Source organism: Sus scrofa, chromosome 15 (assembly GCF_000003025.6).
Source record: "Sus scrofa isolate TJ Tabasco breed Duroc chromosome 15, Sscrofa11.1, whole genome shotgun sequence".
In the NCBI taxonomy this organism is placed as follows: domain Eukaryota; kingdom Metazoa; phylum Chordata; class Mammalia; order Artiodactyla; family Suidae; genus Sus; species Sus scrofa.
This window is the reverse complement of record NC_010457.5, coordinates 11,723,692-11,740,430: the sequence shown is the minus strand read 5'-3', so window position 1 is coordinate 11,740,430 and position 16,739 is coordinate 11,723,692. Positions and strand designations below refer to the sequence as shown.

Sequence of the window (16,739 nt, the reverse complement as noted above, 5' to 3'; positions counted from 1 at the left end):
AGCACCCTATTTTAAATGACAATCAAACCGTAAGTTTATATTTGCATCTCCACATGTTCCAAGGTTAGGTTTGGGTTCCTAATAAATATTACAGGTATTTAGTTTAACACAGTGGTACTCAACTTCATTTTCTGAATTTCTTTTTTCCTTAGGTAATATCAGTTTATTTTCTGAATTTTAACCCTAGATAAAGTAGCATTCTTTACATTTCTCAATGCAAGCACTCTTTACATTTCTCAATGAATTGTTTTTATTGTGCTAGTTCATTTGCTTGCTTCAGAAATATCTTCAACTGCAATACATTTTAAAAAGCAAAGTTAAAATGAATTGTGAATATTTATGTATATCGTAAATCATCTTATATTGCTACTCCAAGGTCATTACGAACAGCAAAAGCAAAAGTGAGGAAAGCTGAAAGTCACTCCTTCCATCAAATGATCATTGCTTCACTGACAACTGAAATTTCAAGTGAAAAATGCATTTACAAGATGCTAGAATAGCTATCCCATATGGAATATGGTTGACCTTGTTCATACTTTTTCAAAGAAAAATAATTTATAGGTGTATTATTTTCAATTTTCTTTTTCTTTATGTTTCTGTGCTACAAAAGAGCTAATGCACCTATCTTCAAAGGAAGGAACCAGAAAGATTCAGTGATAAGAGTACAACACATGGGGCATTGTGAGCTTAGGATTCCAAGACCACGTATCATACAATTGCCATTGTGAGATGGATTTAATATATAGCTCGAGACTTGAGGCCACCCGGATAGGGAAAAACTGTCCATCTTCAGATTAATCGTTAAAAATTCTTTTCCTGGGTATCTTTGGAGGATCATTAGGAGATTATTAAACCCTGTAGGCTATAAAAGATATTAGCGTCACTAGATGGGTTCTTTCTAAAGATGCATGTTACCATTGACCAATTTGGTTCATACCATCCCACAAACAGTTCACCTGAGGACAATACTTTTTATTCAGGTGATTCAATTTCTGGCGAAGAGATCCTGAAATTATCAGGGAGATGACCCAGGGGCCATAATCCTAATTAGCTATATCAAGTGTTAGAAAAATATAGCCATATGTACTAAGCACTGATCAGTTACAAACACATAAAAAATATTCTAAATGTAATCCAAGTTTGAGGTACAAAGTTAAAGAGAATCTCATCAAATTTTTCATTTTTTTTTTGTCTGAAAACAAACAGCTCCTCTCTACATTCCAGCATTCATTAAGTCCTGTGTTAGAAACTTTGTTGAATAGTCTAATAAGCTGTTTTAAAATTCTTTTCTAAAACTGCAATGTTTTATGATGGAATTGGTGCTCCTGAGAGGACCATATTTAGGAGAAGGAATTTTACATCATCTGAAAGGGAGACAAAGACTAAAATCTCCTTCTCTATCAGTATGTCTATTGGGTCTGGAAACCTCAAGGGTTTGGTTTTGGTGGAGATGGAAGTGAAAGTATGTCTTTCTGGTCACTATGCAAACTTGTTCCCCATTGTAGGGCATTTGCCTTTGCCCAAATATAATCAAGACCAGTCCTGTTACGGTCTGATATCTTGAAGACCATCATTTTGTCTGGTCTGATTTCCTTCGTCTTTGGATATTCCTGTCTTGGCTGGACTTCAGTCAGAAAGTGTATTTCATTGGCTGTAACATACAATCACAGACATTTATGAAGTACTCTCTATATTACATGAACTATTGGGAGTAACAAGGATGATAATGTAATCATCAGAGATTCCTACCCCATTATTATTTTCATGATCCAGGCAAAAAATCTGAATAATAATCTAACTCCGAATTATTGTTTTTACAATATTTGATAACTTTTTCAATTTCAACACTGTTTAACAATAAATCCTATCTAAAAAAATAGCAAAGAAGCTCCAGCATAATATCGTTTTTACTACTTCATTTGACACATACTTCCATAACATGATACTCATTTTCTAGGGTTAATGACCAAAGAAATAAGCATCCTTTGTACACCTTCTAATTATGACACTTTCTCTTTATTTTCATTTAAAAAAAATTAGTTAATTTTAATTTAGGTATAATTGACATGTTAATTTCAAGTATGCAATATAATGATTCAATATTTATATACATTATAAAATGACCACAATAAGTCTAGCTAACATTCATCACCTTACACAGTTACAAATTATTTCCTTGTGATGAGAAATTTTAAGACTACTCTCTTAGCAACTTTAAAATATGCAATACAGTATTACTAACTGTAGTTACCATGTTATACACTAAATTCCCATGACATTTATTTTATAACTGGAAATTTGTGCCTTTAGACCCCCTTTTCCCTTATGCTAATATATGCATTTCCATGATTCTTATCTTCAGACTTCCTAGGAGATGAGTGTTTGGACATACATAGCTCCTATTTCTGATACTGTGTCCCTTACTTGCTCCTTTGGTATGACAGTGAATGTCTTCTTACATGTTCCAAGTCTACAGAACTTCTGGGCAGCACAGAACAGGAATAGTATCTTAAACTCCAGATTCTCTCCATAATTTTTTACAACATCATACCCATCCAAATAGGTGGGCAGTCTTAAAACCTCTGAGACAATATTAAATGCACCAACATTCACATTATAGGGTCCTAGAAGGAGAAGAAAGGGCCTGAGAAAATATTTGAAAAGATAATAGCTGAAAACATCTCTAATATGGAAAAGGAACCACTTGAGTCCAGGAAATGCAAAGTCCTATACAAGATAAAACCAAGGAGAAACTCAACAAGACACATATTAAGCAAATTGTCAAAAATTAAGTAAAAGAGAAAGTATTAAAAGTAACATGGGAAAAGCAGCAATAATATACAGGGGAATCCCTGTATGATTATCAACTGATTTTTCAACCCCAGCTCTGCAGGCCAGTGGGGAGTGGAACAATATATGTAAAGTGATGAAAAAGAAAATGTACAGCTAAAACTCTACCCAGCAAGGCTCTCATTCAGAATCTATGAAGAAATCAAAAGCTTTACAGACAAGCAAAAGCTAAGAGAATTCAGCACCACCAAACCAGCTTTTCAACATATGTTAAAGGACTTTTCCAGGAAGAAAACAAAAGGCCACAAATAGAAATAACAAAGTTATAAATGAGAAAGCTCACCAGTAAAGGGAGACATTGACTAAATGTAGGAAATCATCCACACACAATATGATATCAAACCCAGCAATCATGAGAAGGGGAAAGTACAAATGCAAGATAATGGAAATACATTTGAAATTAAAAGACCAGCAAAACCTCATGGTAAATGCAAACCAGAAATCTACAAGATACACAAAAAAGAAAAAGCAAACTAAACACAACCCTAAAGATAGTCATCAAATCACAAGAGAACAAAAGAAGGGAAGAAAAAAGACCTACCCATAAAACCAAATCCAAAACAATTAACAAAATGGCAATAAGAAAATACACATTGACAAATACATTCATTGTAAATGGATTAAATCCTCCAACCAAAACAAATAGACTGGCTGAATACAAAAACAAGACCTGTATATATATATTGTCCCCAAGAGACCCATTTCAATCTAGGAACACATACAAAGTAATGGGATGGAAAAAGATATTCCATGCAAATGGAAACCAAAAAGCTGAAGGAGCAATACTTATATCAAATGAAATAGACCTTAAAATCAAGAATGTTACAAGTGACAATGACAGACATTACCTACTGATCAAGGGATCAATCCACAAAGAACATATAACAATTGCAAATATATATGCACCCACCACAGGAGCACTTCAATATATAAAGCAAATGTTAACAGCTGTAAAGGGGGAAATCAACAGTAAATCCCCACCATCACCCTGAGTTCCACCAATGTCAATCCTGCAATGCTGCATATAAACTTTAGTTATTATGACCTCCTACCCCAGTCCCCTAGGTATTTAGATTCAGCCTGAGGCCCATCAAACCCAAACTCAGAGTGGGAGTGGGATGTAAGGCAAAGCCAGGCCTTTCCATCTCCAAACTCCTCCCTCTCCCAGTAATTCCTTCCAGAGGCAAGCTCACCTTGCTGCAAGATGACAGAGATGTGGCAATTCAAGTAGGAGAGGCTGCGAGTCTTGGCTCATACCTCAGTGACCTCTCTGCTGCAAATAAGGCTGCCTTCTGTCTTTAACTCAGCAGCTCAAGGAGTTGGCAAAGGAACATACATCCAAGCCCCAGCTTCATGCCTGCCACACTGCAAGAGATTTCAGTCTTGTGAAAAGGCTCTGCCTTCACTTGCTGCAAACACTTAACTTTTAAGCCAGTGGGTATATATCAGAATCACCTGGAGTCCAAGAAAGCACCAAGAGACTTCTGCTCGTTGAAGTAAAAAAGGGCCTGAGAGCCTTGAGCAGTCTCCTCAGGAGAATCTGATTCCCACCAAAGTTTAAGAACCACTGATTTAAGCCTGGACCAAAGGGTTGCAAAGTTTTCTGTGCATTTGAATCACCTGGGGATCTTGTTAAACTGCATGTTGATTTAGCAGTCCTGATGCAGGGCCTGAGAGTCTGCAACTCTAATGGATTCCCAGAAGATGCCAATACAGATGGTCCACAGGCCAACTTTGAGGAGCCAGGGCATATGATGCAGAACTAAATAGCTTCAGGATAGCTTCACAGAGAATCTGCAGGAGTGACCTTTCTGGTTACTGTTTTTCCCTGGTCTCTTGATTACACATTGTGCATGCTTTTTTGTGGTACATAAAGAAAACAGGAATTCTTGCTATGCTGCTGCCTTTTTTTTTTGAAATTTAATAGCATATTCTATTTAGCCTAATATATCCAAAATACTATCATTTTAGCAAGCGATCAATATAAAAGTTATTAATGAGAAAAAAAGCAGGTATTTGGGGCCATCTGTTTTCTAATACTTTCTTACTATGGAAAATCATAGCAATTTTGATGTGAACAGTAAAGAATATAATAAAATTAAATGGCACCAAAATAAAAAAAAAGAATAAAATAGTAGTTAAGAATAATAAAAGCTCTAAACTTTATGCATTTATTCCACCTCCTCATTTTACTAGTGTGTTCATAGACAAGTTTTTTATAATTTCTAGGTTCTACTTCCTAATTTCCAAAATGGTAAATGTAATAAAATGTATTTTATTGAGTTGTGAAACTTAAAAAGAGACTTCATGCAAATTGTTCACACATTTTGTAGAATATAAGAAATTCTCCATAAATGTTTGGCTCTTGTTATTAAGATCAGACAGTGGGGGTGATCACAAAGAAGGTACATATTTAAAATAGAAGTAGTCATTCAGTATCTCCTATGCTTCTAAAAATTTGTCAAAAGTACAAAGGGTGAGTTTTTATTATGTCAATTTTTTTAACTAGGACAAGAATCTATAAGACTGCTATGTGAAATGAGATATATATAATTTTATAGAGAAAGCAACATAACATAATTAAGAAAACAATTTATAATTGTTTTAAAACAATTTTCATTTCCAGTACTATAATAAAATCTTTCACAAATAGCATCAGAAAAAAAAAATTATAAAACTAATTGGCTCCATACAAGCTGAGCTAAACAGTGTCATTTGGGTCAAATCCTCAAATTACAAATAAATGTTATCATTTATCAACTGAACATTTTCCTCAATAAATCCTTGCCCTGCTTTTCTTAATTCTCAGGCGTATTGAGATTTTCTTCTGATTTAGTAAACCACATTATCTGACCTCTCACCTAGTAGAAACTTTTCCCTTCAAACAGCAGCTAATTCAAATACTGCATAATGCAAAATGTAATTTGGAGGGAGCTAACACTTTACTTACACTAACACAATCATTTTTCATCTCCCCACAAACAGCTCTCCCAAAGGAAAAGTGTTTGGTTCTATGGAGAGACTCCCAGTGCACCTTCACATAGTAACATTTATTTGTGTTCTGATGAAAAAGACCACCCTCAGCATGGACAGTGTATTCTTCTCTATTTGCTTCATGGGATGTTTATATGGATAATTCCCTTGAAATCCAGCTTGATTTATGAATAATCTTCTCTGCTCTATTGAGCCATTAAATCCAGAGTATTAGCACATTTGGAAAACACATAGAGATATAATAACAGCATCCAAAAAAAAAAAGAGTCCAGCAAAAATTATTTCCATGAGAATATTTTCAGAGGGATGAAGTAACATTAGCCACAGAAGTCAGCAATGTAAGATTTCCCAAATAGAAATGAGAATAATAGCATCTCTGTGGTCTTAAGAATGAACACTGTTCTGGAACATGCATTTTGCATGATATGAAAGTAAGGATCTGTGACGCAGGTTCACTTTATTTTTACCCCTTGAAGTTCCTTTGGTCCAGGTTGTTCCATCCATTTGATTTTATTCAAACATGTAATTCACCTATTATTGTTAATTTCCATTCCTTCTGAAACAAGGAATTTAATATATGAATAAATGAATAAGTAACTAATGATGAATAATGAAATAAGAAACTGTGCTGAATGAAGGTACCAACAGCAGAATGACAGAAAATAAAACATATTAGTTCACTAATGGTTTCCTGGTTGATGTGGTAAAGGCAAGAGGATTTAGGTTTCAATAGGAAAAATGGTGCGAGTGGGGCAGAAGTATTTGCTTAAAATGTGAGTCATCACCTTCACAAATTTTCAAGAGATTATCACTGACTATCATGAATTTGCCTTTTCCCCCCTACCCTTGGCCTCTTTCTTACCCTCAGTTCTCCCTTCTCCCAAGATTTTCAAGTTGACACATAATATGTGAAGTTACTACGCTAAAAAAGTATTGTAGTAAAATGATGAATTTAGCTATAGTGATCCCTGATATTAAGGGATGTAAAAACATTGGTAGGGTATCCAAGTAGTGAAAAGGGGTGGGGGTGGAGAGAGAAACCAGCTGTAAAGCTGTGATGGGTGGGGGTTTGGGAAGAAAATCAATTACTCATAGAAGGTGCCAGAAGGTGAAGTGATGACATAAATTCATAGCTTCTCACCATAAAGGTGAATAATGACATAGACACTTATACTGGGAAATGAGAATAAAAAGGTACATGCAAGTTTCTTCTATTTATACCTGACTGAGGTATGAAAAGAAAATGAGGGACGGGATTACTAAAGAAAAATTCCAGACAGTTAAGCAATTTTGGGAATGATTCATTTTAAGATATGGCCATCAATTATTTATAAGGGTTAATAAATAGATTTATAAGCAAGAAGTACATGGAATCTAGAAATACATAAATGCCTTACAAATTATTTACAGCCCCGACAAATCATAACACAAGAACTACTGCTGAAAACACCATTTACTTGACTTTAAAATTTGCACCATAAACTATAAATGGACCAGTTAAGGAGCATCAGCCATTTGTAATGTTCTGTGCAATATTTAACACCAACTAAATGTGTTTTTACTTACTGCTGACCAGTTGGACTAATTTAATAAGAACTCTGAGTGCCTAAGGATTTATTTGTAAGAAAATGATCATAACTATTTAATGGTCTTGATAACAAAGATGTAATTCTCAAACAGAATACCATAGATTGGATGGAATGTAGTGCATGCAGTCTACTATCAAGTATCCAGAATTTTAAAAAATAAAAACAATTATCAGAAAAAAAATTATATCACCTGCTTGATCTCCCTTGGTTCCCAGCTTTTCATGTTTACATCTTCCCTTTTATTTTCACATTTGGGTCATCTCTTAATATTCCTTGCTTTTGTGCATCGTCTCTTGTTCTTTATACCTCTTTTGTTCTTATTATCTAGTCATTCCCCAGCAAACTCTTGGTTTTCAAAGGGAGATGCATTTCCATTAGGCATGTCAGTAAATGAGTGGAAATACTGCATAGTTATCCTGTTTCTGAATAAATAGCTGTAATCACCAGAGTCCTTGTCATCATCTCAGAGACTCATTGCCATGATTTTCAGGCTGGTTGGTACCTTACTGCATCTTTGCTCACCAAGAACTCCTCTCCATTTATTGCAATGTTTAAAAATGCACAAGGGTTTCTGATAATAATCTGAGAGTGATATCTAGATTTATTGTTTTGTATTCTACTGGAAAAGGTAGAATAAAGATTGAGAGGTTGCTAAGAATCTGTCTTTAAAATGCAGCAGTGTCCCAATCTCTCTGTATTTTGTTTCATTCATCAGCATAGACTAGGTTATGCTGTGGAGACAAAAGTTGCTGAACTATATACAAGTTTATTTCTTATCCATTCTGCATGCCAAACGTCATTAGTTCCAGTGCTCTGCTCATCAGTTTCACTCCGATTCCCAGGCTGGAGGAGTTCCCTACCTAACACAGGTTCCAAGACCCTGGGAAGGAGAAGAGAACCTGGCACCAGAGGAGAGGATTTTAGCTTCCTTAGTTCCTGATGTATTCAACTGAGAGGCCTTCCCCCATCTTTGTCATTTTAACTTTATTTTGAATATGTAAAATATTAACATGGTTGAAAAGTCAAATATGTATAAAGCAAGATACACTCAGAGAAGCCCCTCGCATTGTAGTTATCCATTTTCATCAGTTTCTAGTTAACCCTTCTTGCATTTATTTCTTTTGCAAAACAAACAAACAAACAAACAAACAAACAAAAAAACAAAACTCTTCTTGGAGTTCCCATCGTGGCTCAGTGGTAATGAACCCGACTAGTATCCATAAGGACATAGGTTCAATCCCTGGCCTTGCTCAGTGGGTTAAGGATCAGGTGTTGCTGTGAGCTGTGGTGCAGCTGCAGACTTGGCTCGGATCTGGCATTGCTATTGTGGTGGCCTAGGCTGGCAGCTGCAGCTCTGATTTGACCCTTAGCCTGTGAGCTTCTGTATGCCCCAGTATGGCCCTAAAAAATACAAAAACAAAAAATCCCACATTCTTTCTTTCAGGAAATTTCTTTAACAAAATTCATTCTATTTTTTTTTTCCCTCAAACAGTATATCTGGGATATTAAACCATATCAATTTGTAGAGCTCTCTGTCACTCTGTTTCTATAGCTGCACAGTTCTGCACTGTGAGAATGCATGGTGTCTTATTCAATTGATCTCCTTTGTAAGGTGATGTATGCTGTTTCTAACATTTCAACTGTGTAATAATGCTACCATGACTCTCTTGTGCATATTTGTTTTCCTATTGCCAGAGTTCTCTCTTTAGTATAAACCCCTAGAAGTGGGATTACTGAGTCTAAGGGTAAATGTATGAATAGGTCTGTTAGCTATTGCCAAGTTCTTCCTTCCAAGGGATGTACCATTTTGCATTCCTACAATAAAGGAGGAAATTTCCCATAGTTCACCACAGTTTCCCTTACTGTTCTGCCAGAACTACCAAGCTTTTAACTTCATGTCAATTTGACAAGTGAGAATGGTTTTTTATTATCATTCTATTAATTGTCAAAATTTTTTAACATTCTTTGAACACTGTTTCACATGTTTAAGGAACATGGGATTTTCTTTGAACTCTGTTCATGTCTTTTGCTCATTTTTCAAAAGTTTTTGGCTATGTTATCTCAGTATTAGACTCCTTTTATATATTAGGAATATTAATCCTTTTTGTCTGATATATATTCAAATAGTTTCTTATAGTGTGTTCTTTGTCTTTGGACTTTGCTTATGGTATGATTTTGTAAGACAAAACACATATTTTTTTTCATTTTTATGTTGTCAGATTTTTCTATTGCTCCTTGCTTTTTGATTCACAGGAAGTCCCCCCCACACACACACACGAAAGTTATAAGAGGAGCCATAGTGTTTTCTTCTAGTGTTTATGTGGTTCCATTATTTTTACAGTTGCTTTTCTCTCTCTTTTCCTCTTCTAATTTCTCCCTAATTCCTAATTCTTAATTTCCCCTCTAATGATTTCTTATTACAAAGATATCATTAGAATCATTAAAGAAGTTGAATAATCTGTTTTATTCATGTTTTCCTTATAATTTTTCTCCCCTATTAGTTTTCACTTTGGGAAGAATGAACTATAATAATTCAGTGGCATAAACAACTAAGATTTATGCCCACTCAAGTTAAGTGACATCACTAGGTCAGTTTGATTCAGTGCAGCTGGGTTTCGGATGGACTGGGATTCTGTTGCCCATCCTTCTCACCCCAAGATCCAGCAGAAAAAGCATTGCCTAGGATAAGAGAAAGCAGAAACAAGAGAGCACTAACTAAACCACACAATCACATTAAACTTCTACCCAAATGACAAAACAAACCACTTATCTGAAACATGTCACTCTTCCAAATCCAAAATCAATGAAACCATAGGCAGGAAGATAAAATCCTGAAAGAGGGAAGGTGAGAATAGTTGGAAAAAAATAATTCTATGTATTTCTTCTATATAGTCTAATATTAAAATTAAGATGATATTAAACATATTATTTTAATAATGTCTTAATTATAAATAATCAGTGACCTTAGAAAATTTGAAGAATATTGTTTAGAAGTCAATAGGAAAGGATTATATATAAACTCAGCATTTAGGTATAGAGTATTAATATTTTATGTTATCCCCATGAATTAAAATCACAAAATATTGTTCAAACTATTATCAGTTTTGCTGATGCCATTATTAGTACATGCTATAAAATGTTATTTTAACAAAAAAGTGTATATTTATGTATAGTATGTATATTATATTATACAGATTTTAGGTATGTAAAATATGCTATAATTGACCAATTTTTTTATTCTATCTTGAGCCTTTTAAACTACTATATCTGTTCCTTTGAATCTGACTACAGAGAGTGACTATTAAATGACAGTCCATTTATTTCCTATACAAGTCATCCAATTAAAAGACCTTTACCAAGGTTGTTAGACTTTCAAATTTACATAATTTGACAGTTGGCTCAGTTGATAGCCCTTACTTTATGAATGTCATCTTTGCTAGTTGTCTATTTTATTATTTTATAATTATGCTTATGCTGCTGAAAACTACAGAAAGAAGAACTCCAAAATCCTAGTCTGAATATGAGGCAGTAAGATAAACAAAGCTTAACTCACTAGACTCCAGCTTTCCTGAGGACAGATCTTCATATCATCAAAATTCCTGACAGACGGCAGACAATGAATGAATTTTGAAAGGGTTCATTAATGAACAGTCTCCCTCCCTCCCTCTCTCACTCAAACTGATCAAGGAAAAATTCAGTTTCGGACAAGTCACAGCCCTGTTCTGGGGAACAGCTGACCTTTTCAGCAATTATGATTTGAGAGCCTTTTATGTGACAGACACTGTGTTATGTATCAGGGTTAAATCAATGAATGAGATAGTACCCCTGCTGTTGGCAACGAGGAATTTTCAGCTGGCTCTGGGCAAGTACCTTGAATGGACAGACATTAGCAATATATATTCAGATGCAAGATCTAGACAGGTTAGGCTAACCCAGAGATTCTCACTCTTGAATGTACATTAGAATATCTGGCATAGTTTTTTACAGTATTAATACCTGGGGCCCACTCTAGAGAAATTCTGATTTAATTCATCTGGGATGGGATCATATACAGACAATTTAAAAAATTCCCCAGGTAATTCTAATATACAACCTTGGTTCAAAATCATTAGCCTACTTACTTCACTACCTTACTCCTATAAATGTGGTTCTTGGACCAGCATCATTTTTATGACATAAGAGGGTAATAGAAAGGCACATTCCTGGTTCCTCTCAAACTTACTGTATCAGAACCAGCATTTGGACAAGATCTTCCAGATTATTTGCATGCATGTGAAAATTAAAAGTGCTATGTTCAGTATATAAAGTATTTTGACAAAATGATGTCTTGGGGATGGTTGAGAGAAAGGAGAGGTATATCACCAAGGATGCCAGGAATTTTCCTGGTAACCACGCCAAGTATCCACAGTCCACACTGCAGACTTAAGCCAATCATGATCATCTGCTAGATCTTGTCTGTAGACTGAACACACTTTGTAAGTTTATTCGTGTTGAAGCTGGCCAAAGGAGATTATTTTAAACACTGATACAAAGCGATTTAGATGTACCATGTACGGGGGACACACATTTGGATAAGAATTAATTCAAAACTTTTTTTTTTCTTTTTAGGGCTGCACCTGTGGCACATGGAATTTCCCAGGCTAAGGGTCGAATCAGAACTTCTGCAGCTGCCAGGCTACACTACAGCCACAGCAACACCAGATCTGAACCACATCTGTGACCTATACCACAGCTCACAGCAATGCTGGATCCTTAACCCACTGAGCAAGACAGGGATCGAACCCGCATCCTCATGGATATTAGTCGGGTTCATTACCACTGAGACACAATGGGAACTCTAAAAACTTCTTACTAAAGCACAGAGATATAGCAATTTAAGTAAATGGTTAAAAGATAACCCAAATCATGTCTGAAAAAGTGACACAAACTAAGGAGCAGAGAGCTTTGGAACAGCTCAGATTTGATCTTACCTTGCAGAAGGAGATGTGGTAAGACCTATTAAAGTATAGCGGATTTGGATTAAAAGTGGCTTTGATAAAGAAAACGTCTTAGTATTTTTGTGTCTGAGACTATGTTTGTTGATTGCTTCTAAACCATTTACTTTCACTTATTCTTTAGTCTAGCCAGATATCCACCGGTCTAAGTGCCATTTTAAAGCTTTTATATCGTTCACTATATCACTATTTATCTTTTTGTTGACATGTACTATATTTTTGAAAGAACACTTGTATTGTGTATTTTATGGCACCATTCCAACTTTCAGCAGTTTCATTCTGCTCTTATTGCGTTTAGGTCAGATTTTGAATTCTACTTATTTCTTTGCAATCTTTCATCATCTATGCTTTTCCTTCATGCCTAGCTGTAACTCTACCACCTTCCATTTTATTTCAAAGACTCTTAAGCTTCTTAGAATCTTTATTTCCTTGACTTCTATTAATAACATGATGTGGCGATTTTTTAAAATCTAGTCTTGTTACTTTTTAAAAATTCTAAAGGGTTTAATTATTGTCTGCATCTGGAGTACATTTTCTTTAAATTGAGTTAATAAGAAGGGAGTTGACGGCAATGGTGACAGAGGAAGCTGCTGAACTTCCCTCCCCCCACAGACCCAAGCAGTGCATAGCTACACCTGGAGCAGATTCCCTCTAGAGATGAGCAACTCCTCCTCCTTTCTCATTCTCCAGGTGAATGAGAAAATGCTCATATAGACACAGGTAGGAAAGACTGGGACACACTGCCACCATGCAGCATAGCATCATACGGTTGGGAGGGAAGCCCCAACTCCCAGAGTATCCCCAAAGAACACAGGGTTTGGACTGTATATCTTGCACAACAACTTTTAGATTTCTACCCAAAGGACAAGTCTGCAAAGTATCTAGCTCTGAAGGCAAAGAGGGGGTTGCTTCTACAAGACCCACAACTATAGCAAACAAAGAAGGAGGTGTTTTTTGTTGTTGTTGTTTGTTTGTTTTTTTGGCTACACCCACGGCATACAAATGTTCCTGGGCTAGGGACTGAACCCATGCCACAGCTGTGACCTGAACCACAGCAGTGACAATGCCAGATCCTTAACTCACTAGACCACCAGGGAATTCCAAGAAGCAGTTCTTAGCTGGTGTGTGATCACTGCTGTGGCTCTCTCCCCAGGGCTCAAAACACACAGAACAGACAAACATGCCTAACTCCCATCTTTCCATAAATAAGATCTATCTGCATACTTCAAAAGCTGCTGCCTGTGGCTTCTAATTTTAACAGGCATCTAAAGACTACCTGCAATCCTTCCCAGAGACAGGAAGCTGGCAGACATTTTTTCCATCTTATCCCTCTATCCCACTCTCATTTCAAAACCCAGTCCCCAGTATCACTGTGGAAGGAGTGTATATACACGTATGGCCTTCCTGAGAAGCAGGCACTCAGATTGCCTGGCTCTGATAGCAAAGGGCCTTGCATTCACGAGTCCCACAGGACTATAACAAAATGAAAAATTCCTAAAAGGAGCAAACACCTGAGGAGTTACTGTGGCTTCCCCATGTGCAAGGAAGTAGGCAAAAATGTCCACATCTAAGGCTTTTCATGAAAGGGTCTGTCTGCATTATCTGTAAGCTAATACACAGTAGTCCAGCTTTTAAGTTAACATGCGTTTAGAAGCTGGTTGCAATTCTCCTTGGAGACTAGGAATGCTGATAGATGTTTCCCTTCCCACCTCCCCCCAAGCTCCGCACAGCAATAAAACCAAATTGTCACTCTCTCCCTGAAGTGATTTCTACATGTCTGGTTCCTCAGCTTTTGCAGATGCTGCCCAAGTGATAGACCCCCCGACCCCACCCCAAACCACCAGTAGCCAATAGGGCTTGCATTCACAAACCTCACAGGACTATGACAAACAAACAAGCAATTTTTAAACAGGGGCAGGAGCACCCCATGGTGGTTTCACACCCGGCTCAAAGCAGAGAGGGTAGGCAAAAATGCCCATCTCCAGTTGCTCCCTGAAATGATCTTAACTATGTACCTTCACAGATGCTGCCTAAGGGTCCAGCTTCTAATCAGCCTGCATCTAGGAGCTGACTGCTAGCATCCTCTTTGGGGCATGGATGGGTCTTGGCAATTCCTCAACAACTAGGAGGCCCTAAAAACAAAGAGATGGCTTAGAAAAACACAAAGGTTGGAAAGACAGACTGGAGAATGAGGTACATCTCTTCCATAAGACCCCTCCTTCAAGACTGAGAGAAGTGACTGTTTTGAATGAACACATTATGGATACCAGCAAAGAAGGGTACATACATAGTTTATGTACTTAGAAAAATTTTGTGAGGGTAGATGTCATTATTCATGTTTTTACAAATGAGTAAACACATTTCTGCAAATAACTCACAAATGTGCAAAAAATAAGGACAAAGGTAGCTAATAATTACAAGTGCTTATTTTAAACCAATGACAATTCTAAAGTTTTATGTATATCAATTCATTTGATCCTTACAACAACCTCTGAGAGTATATACCAGTATTATCTATATTTTACAACAAAGGAAGCAAGCCACATAGAAACTGAATAATTTGCCCAATATCATCATGTGGGAGCCATTATTCAAACAAACACATTGTTTGAGGCTTTAGAGGATGGAATTATTTTTCTGTCTTAGAAAGTCACATCCAGCCCAAAAGAGTAAGAATGCTTGTTTTCTCAAAGAGTTTTCAAATTTCTCCATTACAAGCACAAAGTAGGATCAAGTGAAAAGTTCCTTTTTTCTGTCTAGCTCCTTTACTTTGCCTTACAGATTTAAGAGTTAACTTCATTTTACTAGAAATTCGTTCTGGGATTTCATCTTGGGTTAAGAAGAGTGACGTGTATTTTCAATTTCTTTTGTCGATTTAACAGTTGCAATATTTCCTGTGCTTTTGTGAGAATTCAAAGGGAACTGTGAAATAAACAGTTATCTTGATGCCATCTTACTAACAAGTTTAAGAAAAATTTTACTAACCCATTAGTAATTTGCAATACTTCTAATTGTGGAATGCTCCTGGTTAAAATAATTTGGTATTTTTGATAACTGTAAGAACCATTCTATCAGCCAATGTGCTTTGTCTTCCCTTACTCTGTTATGTTAGTCTAGCATACAGAACTGACTTTGCTAATCTCTTGCACAATGCCTTTGAGTGACTCTTTATGGGCTACAGAATAAACTTAAAGTTGAATACCTGGCAAGCAATGCCCTTTGTGATCTGACCACTGCCCAAATATCCAACTTTCTGCTCTCCCACTTCTACACATTTTACTTTGAATCTCAGCAATTCCACTGTTTGCTGGAACTGTCCATGTTTTGGTCTATTCTGTGTACATACTCTAGTTCTGTTTATGCATTAGATGGTTGTAAATAGTTCCCTAAACTCAACATCACCCCCTTTTTGATATTTTCTCTTCTTTTTCCTCAGTAATTTGTATAATATGTGTGTAATACAATGTTCATTTATTCATAAAATGTATATGTTTTTAATGTTTTATAATGTGACAGGTGCCCACATCTATTAAGGCTCTTTCCTCACCTCTCTGCCTGCTGCAGGAACCCCAGAGAAGTTCCTTTGGGAAGAGCACTGTCATCTCTGTTCTGCTCTGCATGTCCCATCCCTTGTCTCCACTCTTCTTCCTGAAGCCAGCCATATATTGATGTCTTCTCTTCTCCTGAGACTTTTCAGACTTCCTCTTTTATTTATTCCTAGTTTGATTTTTTTTTTTTTTTTTTTTTTGGCTGCACCCATGGCATATGAAAGTACCTGGGCCCAGGATTGAACCCGCACCACAGCAGCGACCCAAGCTGCTGCAGTAACAAAGCCTGATCCTTAACCCACTGCACCATAAAGGAACTCTTATTTATTCCTAGTTTGAATATTGAATTCTATCCTTCTAATTTCCCTCTTTGGCCAAAAAATCACCCAATAACATATAATCCAAACTCCTGAATCCTAAACTAGAAAAGCAGCAGAGATTTCATTATAAATGGGAGAATCCTATAGGCACTTACTTTTCAATATTATTTTATTTGCTTCATTAACCCATATTAAAGAGAGGAATTGTATTTGTGCCTGGCACACAAAAAAACATATACCTATATAAATCTAATTAAATGAATGAACAACTCAATTGATTTCTTATTGCTACCCTGGTCACTGCAGGGTGATTTTTGACACTGATATTCAACTCAAGTTTACCTCAAGTAGTTATGGTCTAGGAGAGTGCTTTGTAAATTGTTCCCTGTGGAGTACTCAGAGGGTGATATGAGTCTGCTGGAGGGCATGGGATGCAAGACACAA

General features: G+C 36.3%; 1 long non-coding RNA gene across 1 annotated transcript; it reads right to left on the bottom strand.

Moving 5' to 3' along the window:
• Positions 237 to 4,230, bottom strand: LOC110257082. Its single transcript, XR_002339310.1, has 2 exons — positions 4,044 to 4,230; positions 237 to 862 (listed from the first exon to the last, which is right to left on the bottom strand). It is a non-coding gene; the product is annotated as an uncharacterized LOC110257082 (long non-coding RNA).